The sequence below is a fragment of the Staurois parvus genome, unplaced genomic scaffold (assembly GCF_062004578.1).
Source record: "Staurois parvus isolate SC_StPar_1 unplaced genomic scaffold, SC_StPar_1.0 ptg000045l, whole genome shotgun sequence".
Classification (NCBI taxonomy): Eukaryota; Metazoa; Chordata; class Amphibia; order Anura; family Ranidae; genus Staurois; species Staurois parvus.
In genome coordinates, this window is record NW_028317841.1 from 3943914 (window position 1) to 3952903 (window position 8990).

The window sequence follows — 8990 nt, forward strand, 5'->3', positions numbered from 1 at the left end:
CAGCCTCACATCGTGATGGTGATAGTCTCGTGTCAGCCTCGCCTCGTGATGGGGTCAGTCTGGTGTCAGCCTCGCCTCGTGATGGGGTCAGTCTGGTGTCAGCCTCGCCTCGTGATGGGGTCAGTCTGGTGTCAGCCTCGCCTCGTGATGATGTCAGTCTGGTGTCAGCCCCGCCTCGTGAAGGGGTCAGTCTGGTGTCAGCCTCGCCTCGTGATGGGGTCAGTCTGGTGTCAGCCTCGCCTCGTGATGGGGTCAGTCTGGTGTCAGCCCCGCCTCGTGATGGGGTCAGTCTGGTGTCAGCCTCGCCTCGAGATGGTGTCAGTCTGGTGTCAGCCTCGCCTAGTGATAGGGTCAGTGTGGTTTCAGCCTCGCCTCGTGATGGGGTCAGTCTGGTGTCAGCCTCACATCATGATGGTGTCAGTCTGGTGTCAGCCTCACATCATGATGGTGTCAGTCTGGTGTCAGTCTCGCCTCGTGATGGGGTCAGTCTGGTGTCAGCCTCGCCTCGTGATGGTTTCAGTCTGGTGTCAGCCTCGCCTCGTGATGGTGTCTGTCTGGTGTCAGCCTCGCCTCGTTTTGGGGTCAGTCTGGTGTCAGCCTCGCCTCGTGATGGGGTCAGTCTGGTGTCAGCCCCGCCTCGTGATGGGGTCAGTCTGGTGTCAGCCTCGCCTCGAGATGGTGTCAGTCTGGTGTCAGCCTCGCCTAGTGATAGGGTCAGTCTGGTGTCAGCCTCGCCTCGTGATGGGGTCAGTCTGGTGTCAGCCTCACATCATCATGGTGTCAGTCTGGTGTCAGCCTCACATCATGATGGTGTCAGTCTGGTGTCAGTCTCGCCTCGTGATGGGGTCAGTCTGGTGTCAGCCTCGCCTCGTGATGGTGTCAGTCTGGTGTCAGCCTCGCCTCGTGATGGTGTCTGTCTGGTGTCAGCCTCGCCTCGTGATGGGGTCAGTCTGGTGTCAGCCTCGCCTCGTGATGGGGTCAGTCTGGTGTCAGCCTCACATCGTGATGGTGTCAGTCTGGTGTCAGCCTCGCCTCGTGATGGGGTCAGTCTGGTGTCAGCCTCGCCTCGTGATGGTGTCAGTCTGGTGTCAGCCTCGCCTCGTGATGGGGTCAGTCTGGTGTCAGCCTCGCCTCGTGATGGTGTCAGTCTGGTGTCAACCTCGCCTAGTGATAGGGTCAGTCTGGTGTCAGCCTCGCCTCGTGATGGGGTCAGTCTGGTGTCAGCCTCACATCATGATGGTGTCAGTCTGGTGTCAGCCTCGCCTCGTGGTGGGGTCAGTCCGGTGTCAGTCTCGCCTCGTGATGGGGTCAGTCTGGTGTCAGCCTCGCCTCGTGATGGGGTCAGTCTGGTGTCAGCCTCACATCATGATGGTGTCAGTCACGTGTCAGCCTCGCCTCGTGATGGGGTCAGTCTGGTGTCAGCCTCGCCTCGTGATGGTGTCAGTCTGGTGTCAGCCTCGCCTCTGGAATGTGTCAGTCTGGTGTCAGCCTCGCCTCGTGATGGTGTCAGTCTGGTGTCAGCCTCGCCTCGTGATGGGGTCAGTCTGGTGTCAGCCTCGCCTAGTGATAGGGTCAGTCTGGTGTCAGCCTCGCCTCGTGATGGGGTCAGTCTGGTTTCAGCCTCACATCATGATGGTGTCAGTCTGGTGTCAGCCTCGCCACGTGATGGGGTCAGTCTGGTGTCAGCCTCGCCTCGTGATGGGGTCAGTCTGGTGTCAGCCTCGCCTCGAGATGGTGTCAGTCTGGTGTCAGCCTCGCCTAGTGATAGGGTCAGTCTGGTGTCAGCCTCGCCTCATGATGGGGTCAGTCTGGTGTCAGCCTCACATCATGATGGTGTCAGTCTGGTGTCAGCCTCGCCTCGTGATGGGGTCAGTCTGGTGTCAGTTTCGCCTCGTGATGGGGTCAGTCTGGTTTCAGCCTCACATCATGATGGTGTCAGTCTGGTGTAAGCCTCGCCTCGTGAAGGGGTCAGTCTGGTGTCAGCCTCGCCTCGTGATGCGGTCAGTCTGGTGTCAGCCTCGCCTCGTGATGGGGTCAGTCTGGTGTCAGCCTCACATCGTGATGGTGTCAGTCTGGTGTCAGCCTCGCCTCGTGATGGGGTCAGTCTGGTGTCAGCCTCGCCTCGTGATGGGGTCAGTCTGGTGTCAGCCTCGCCTCGTGATGGAGTCAGTCTGGTGTCAGCCTCACCTCGTGATGGTGTCAGTCTGGTGTCAGCCTCACATCATGATGGTGTCAGTCTGGTGTCAGCCTCGCCTCGTGATGGGGTCAGTCTGGTGTCAGCCCCGCCTCGAGATGGTGTCAGTCTGGTGTCAGCCTCGCCTAGTGATAGGGTCAGTCTGGTGTCAGCCTTGCCTCGTGATGGGGTCAGTCTGGTGTCAGCCTCACATCATGATGGTGTCAGTCTGGTGTCAGCCTCGCCTCGTGATGGGGTCAGTCTGGTGTCAGTCTCGCCTCGTGATGGGGTCAGTCTGGTTTCAGCCTCACATCATGATGGTGTCAGTCTGGTGTCAGCTTCGCCTCGTGATGGGGTCAGTCTGGTGTCAGCCTCGCCTCGTGATGGTGTCAGTCTGGTGTCAGCCTCGCCTCGTGATGGTGTCAGTCTGGTGTCAGCCTCACCTCCTGACGGGGTCAGTCTTGTGTCAGCCTCACATCATGATGGTGTCAGTCTGGTGTCAGCCTCGACTCGTGATGGGGTCAGTCTGGTGTCAGCCTCACATCATGATGGTGTCAGTCTGGTGTCAGCCTCACCTCGTGATGGGGTCAGTCTGGTGTCAGCATCGCCTCGTGATGGGGTCAGTCTTTTGTCAGCCTCGCCTCGTGATGGGGTCAGTCTGGTGTCAGCCTCGCCTCGTGATGGGGTCAGTCTGGTGTCATCCTCGCCTCGTGATGGGGTCAGTCTGGTGTCAGCCTCACATCATGATGGTGTCAGTCTGGTGTCAGCCTCGCCTCGTGATGGGGTCAGTCTGGTGTCAGCCTCACATCATGATGGTGTCAGTCAGGTGTCAGCCTCGCCTCGTGATGGGGTCAGTCTGGTGTCAGCCTCGCCTCGTGATGGGGTCATTCTGGTGTCAACCTCGCCTCGTGATGGGGTCAGTCTGGTGTCAGTAACACATCATGATGGTGTCAGTCTGGTGTCAGCCTCGCCTCATGATGGGGTCAGTCTAGTGTCAGCCTCGCCTCGTGATGGTGTCAGTCTGGTGTCAGCCTCGCCTCGTGATGGTGTCAGTCTGGTTTCAACCTCGCCTCGTAATGGGGTCAGTCTGGTGTCAGCATCGCCTCGTGATGGGGTCAGTCTGGTGTCAGCCTCACATCATGATGGTGTCAGTCTGGTGTCAGCCTCGCCTCGTGATGGGGTCAGTCTGGTGTCAGTCTTGCCTCGTGATGGGGTCAGTCTGGTGTCAGCCTCACATCATGATGGTGTCAGTCTGGTGTCAGCCTCGCCTCGTGATGGGGTCAGTCTGGTGTCAGTCTCGCCTCGTGATGGGGTCAGTCTGGTGTCAGCCTCGCCTCGTGATGGTGTCAGTCTGGTGTCAGCCTCGCCTAGTGATAGGGTCAGTCTGGTGTCAGCCTCGCCTCGTGATGGGGTCAGTCTGGTGTCAGCCTCACATCATGATGGTGTCAGTCTGGTGTCAGCCTCGCCTCGTGATGGGGTCAGTCTGGTGTCAGTCTCGCCTCGTGATGGGGTCAGACTGGTTTCAGCCTCACATCATGATGGTGTCAGTCTGGTGTCAGCCTCGCCTCGTGATGGGGTCAGTCTGGTGTCAGCCTCGCCTCGTGATGGTGTCAGTCTGGTGTCAGCCTCGCCTCGTGATGGTGTCAGTCTGGAGTCAGCCTCACCTCGTGACGGGGTCAGTCTGGTGTCAGCCTCACATCATGATGGTGTCAGTCTGGTGTCAGAATCGTCTTGTGATGGGGTCAGTCTGGTGTCAGCCTCACCTCGTGATGGTGTCAGTCTGGTGTCAGCCTCACATCATGATGGTGTCAGTCTGGTTTCAGTCTCGCCTCGTGATGGGGTCTGTCTGGTGTCAGCCCCGCCTCGCGATGGGGTCAGTCTGGTGTCAGCCTCGCCTCGAGATGGTGTCAGTCTGGTGTCAGCCTTGCCTCGTGATGGTGTCAGTCTGGTGTCAGCCTCGCCTCTGGATGGTGTCAGTCTGGTGTCAGCCTCGCCTCGTGATGGTGTCAGTCTGGTGTCAGCCTCGACTCGTGATGGGGTCAGTCTGGTGTCAGCCTCGCCTCGTGATGGGGTCAGTCTGGTGTCAGCCTCACATCGTGATGGTGATAGTCTCGTGTCAGCCTCGCCTCGTGATGGGGTCAGTCTGGTGTCAGCCTCGCCTCGTGATGGGGTCAGTCTGGTGTCAGCCTCGCCTCGTGATGGGGTCAGTCTGGTGTCAGCCTCGCCTCGTGATGATGTCAGTCTGGTGTCAGCCCCGCCTCGTGAAGGGGTCAGTCTGGTGTCAGCCTCGCCTCGTGATGGGGTCAGTCTGGTGTCAGCCTCGCCTCGTGATGGGGTCAGTCTGGTGTCAGCCCCGCCTCGTGATGGGGTCAGTCTGGTGTCAGCCTCGCCTCGAGATGGTGTCAGTCTGGTGTCAGCCTCGCCTAGTGATAGGGTCAGTGTGGTTTCAGCCTCGCCTCGTGATGGGGTCAGTCTGGTGTCAGCCTCACATCATGATGGTGTCAGTCTGGTGTCAGCCTCACATCATGATGGTGTCAGTCTGGTGTCAGTCTCGCCTCGTGATGGGGTCAGTCTGGTGTCAGCCTCGCCTCGTGATGGTTTCAGTCTGGTGTCAGCCTCGCCTCGTGATGGTGTCTGTCTGGTGTCAGCCTCGCCTCGTTTTGGGGTCAGTCTGGTGTCAGCCTCGCCTCGTGATGGGGTCAGTCTGGTGTCAGCCCCGCCTCGTGATGGGGTCAGTCTGGTGTCAGCCTCGCCTCGAGATGGTGTCAGTCTGGTTTCAGCCTCGCCTAGTGATAGGGTCAGTCTGGTGTCAGCCTCGCCTCGTGATGGGGTCAGTCTGGTGTCAGCCTCACATCATCATGGTGTCAGTCTGGTGTCAGCCTCGCATCATGATGGTGTCAGTCTGGTGTCAGTCTCGCCTCTTGATGGGGTCAGTCTGGTGTCAGCCTCGCCTCGTGATGGTGTCAGTCTGGTGTCAGCCTCGCCTCGTGATGGTGTCTGTCTGGTGTCAGCCTCGCCTCGTGATGGGGTCAGTCTGGTGTCAGCCTCGCCTCGTGATGGGGTCAGTCTGGTGTCAGCCTCACATCGTGATGGTGTCAGTCTGGTGTCAGCCTCGCCTCGTGATGGGGTCAGTCTGGTGTCAGCCTCGCCTCGTGATGGTGTCAGTCTGGTGTCAGCCTCGCCTCGTGATGGGGTCAGTCTGGTGTCAGCCTCGCCTCGTGATGGTGTCAGTCTGGTGTCAACCTCGCCTAGTGATAGGGTCAGTCTGGTGTCAGCCTCGCCTCGTGATGGGGTCAGTCTGGTGTCAGCCTCACATCATGATGGTGTCAGTCTGGTGTCAGCCTCGCCTCGTGGTGGGGTCAGTCCGGTGTCAGTCTCGCCTCGTGATGGGGTCAGTCTGGTGTCAGCCTCGCCTCGTGATGGGGTCAGTCTGGTGTCAGCCTCACATCATGAAGGTGTCAGTCACGTGTCAGCCTCGCCTCGTGATGGGGTCAGTCTGGTGTCAGCCTAGCCTCGTGATGGTGTCAGTCTGGTGTCAGCCTCGCCTCTGGAATGTGTCAGTCTGGTGTCAGCCTCGCCTCGTGATGGTGTCAGTCTGGTGTCAGCCTCGCCTCGTGATGGGGTCAGTCTGGTGTCAGCCTCGCCTAGTGATAGGGTCAGTCTGGTGTCAGCCTCGCCTCGTGATGGGGTCAGTCTGGTTTCAGCCTCACATCATGATGGTGTCAGTCTGGTGTCAGCCTCGCCACGTGATGGGGTCAGTCTGGTGTCAGCCTCGCCTCGTGATGGGGTCAGTCTGGTGTCAGCCTCGCCTCGAGATGGTGTCAGTCTGGTGTCAGCCTCGCCTAGTGATAGGGTCAGTCTGGTGTCAGCCTCGCCTCATGATGGGGTCAGTCTGGTGTCAGCCTCACATCATGATGGTGTCAGTCTGGTGTCAGCCTCGCCTCGTGATGGGGTCAGTCTGGTGTCAGTTTCGCCTCGTGATGGGGTCAGTCTGGTTTCAGCCTCACATCATGAAGGTGTCAGTCTGGTGTAAGCCTCGCCTCGTGAAGGGGTCAGTCTGGTGTCAGCCTCGCCTCGTGATGCGGTCAGTCTGGTGTCAGCCTCGCCTCGTGATGGGGTCAGTCTGGTGTCAGCCTCGCCTCGTGATGGAGTCAGTCTGGTGTCAGCCTCACCTCGTGATGGTGTCAGTCTGGTGTCAGCCTCACATCATGATGGTGTCAGTCTGGTGTCAGCCTCGCCTCGTGATGGGGTCAGTCTGGTGTCAGCCCCGCCTCGAGATGGTGTCAGTCTGGTGTCAGCCTCGCCTAGTGATAGGGTCAGTCTGGTGTCAGCCTTGCCTCGTGATGGGGTCAGTCTGGTGTCAGCCTCACATCATGATGGTGTCAGTCTGGTGTCAGCCTCGCCTCGTGATGGGGTCAGTCTGGTGTCAGTCTCGCCTCGTGATGGGGTCAGTCTGGTTTCAGCCTCACATCATGATGGTGTCAGTCTGGTGTCAGCTTCGCCTCGTGATGGGGTCAGTCTGGTGTCAGCCTCGCCTCGTGATGGTGTCAGTCTGGTGTCAGCCTCGCCTCGTGATGGTGTCAGTCTGGTGTCAGCCTCACCTCCTGACGGGGTCAGTCTTGTGTCAGCCTCACATCATGATGGTGTCAGTCTGGTGTCAGCCTCGACTCGTGATGGGGTCAGTCTGGTGTCAGCCTCACATCATGATGGTGTCAGTCTGGTGTCAGCCTCACCTCGTGATGGGGTCAGTCTGGTGTCAGCATCGCCTCGTGATGGGGTCAGTCTTTTGTCAGCCTCGCCTCGTGATGGGGTCAGTCTGGTGTCAGCCTCGCCTCGTGATGGGGTCAGTCTGGTGTCATCCTCGCCTCGTGATGGGGTCAGTCTGGTGTCAGCCTCACATCATGATGGTGTCAGTCTGGTGTCAGCCTCGCCTCGTGATGGGGTCAGTCTGGTGTCAGCCTCACATCATGATGGTGTCAGTCAGGTGTCAGCCTCGCCTCGTGATGGGGTCAGTCTGGTGTCAGCCTCGCCTCGTGATGGGGTCATTCTGGTGTCAACCTCGCCTCGTGATGGGGTCAGTCTGGTGTCAGTAACACATCATGATGGTGTCAGTCTGGTGTCAGCCTCGCCTCATGATGGGGTCAGTCTAGTGTCAGCCTCGCCTCGTGATGGTGTCAGTCTGGTGTCAGCCTCGCCTCGTGATGGTGTCAGTCTGGTTTCAACCTCGCCTCGTAATGGGGTCAGTCTGGTGTCAGCATCGCCTCGTGATGGGGTCAGTCTGGTGTCAGCCTCACATCATGATGGTGTCAGTCTGGTGTCAGCCTCGCCTCGTGATGGGGTCAGTCTGGTGTCAGTCTTGCCTCGTGATGGGGTCAGTCTGGTGTCAGCCTCACATCATGATGGTGTCAGTCTGGTGTCAGCCTCGCCTCGTGATGGGGTCAGTCTGGTGTCAGTCTCGCCTCGTGATGGGGTCAGTCTGGTGTCAGCCTCGCCTCGTGATGGTGTCAGTCTGGTGTCAGCCTCGCCTAGTGATAGGGTCAGTCTGGTGTCAGCCTCGCCTCGTGATGGGGTCAGTCTGGTGTCAGCCTCACATCATGATGGTGTCAGTCTGGTGTCAGCCTCGCCTCGTGATGGGGTCAGTCTGGTGTCAGTCTCGCCTCGTGATGGGGTCAGACTGGTTTCAGCCTCACATCATGATGGTGTCAGTCTGGTGTCAGCCTCGCCTCGTGATGGGGTCAGTCTGGTGTCAGCCTCGCCTCGTGATGGTGTCAGTCTGGTGTCAGCCTCGCCTCGTGATGGTGTCAGTCTGGAGTCAGCCTCACCTCGTGACGGGGTCAGTCTGGTGTCAGCCTCACATCATGATGGTGTCAGTCTGGTGTCAGAATCGCCTTGTGATGGGGTCAGTCTGGTGTCAGCCTCACCTCGTGATGGTGTCAGTCTGGTGTCAGCCTCACATCATGATGGTGTCAGTCTGGTTTCAGTCTCGCCTCGTGATGGGGTCTGTCTGGTGTCAGCCCCGCCTCGCGATGGGGTCAGTCTGGTGTCAGCCTCGCCTCGAGATGGTGTCAGTCTGGTGTCAGCCTTGCCTAGTGATAGGGTCAGTCTGGTGTCAGCCTCGCCTCGTGATGGGGTCAGTCTGGTGTCAGCCTCACATCATGATGGTGTCAATCTGGTGTCAGCCTCGCCTCGTGATGGGGTCAGTCTGGTGTCAGTCTCGCCTCGTGATGGGGTCAGTCTGGTTTCAGCCTCACATCATGATAGTGTCAGTCTGGTGTCAGCCTCGCCACGTGATGGGGTCAGTCTGGTGTCAGCCTCGCCTCGTGATGGTGTCAGTCTGGTGTCAGCCTCACCTCGTGACGGGGTCAGTCTGGTGTCAGCCTCACATCATGATGGTGTCATTCTGGTGTCAGCCTTGACTCGTGATGGGGTCAGTCTGGTGTCAGCCTCGCCTCGTGATGGGGTCAGTCTGGTGTCAGTCTCGCCTCGTGATGGGGTCAGTCTGGTGTCAGCCTCACATCATGATGGCGTCAGTCTGGTGTCAGCCTCGCCTCATGATGGGGTCAGTCTGGTGTCAGTCTCGCCTCGTGATGGGGTCAGTCTGGTGTCAGCCTCGCCTCGTGATGGGGTCAGTCTGGTGTCAGCCTCGCCTAGTGATAGGGTCAGTCTAGTGTCAGCCTCGCCTCGGGATGGGGTCAGTCTGGTGTCAGCCTCACATCATGATGGTGTCAGTCTGGTGTCAGCCTTGCCTCGTGATGGGGTCAGTCTGGTGTCAGTCTCGCCTCGTGATGGGGTCAGACTGGTTTCAGCCTCACATCAT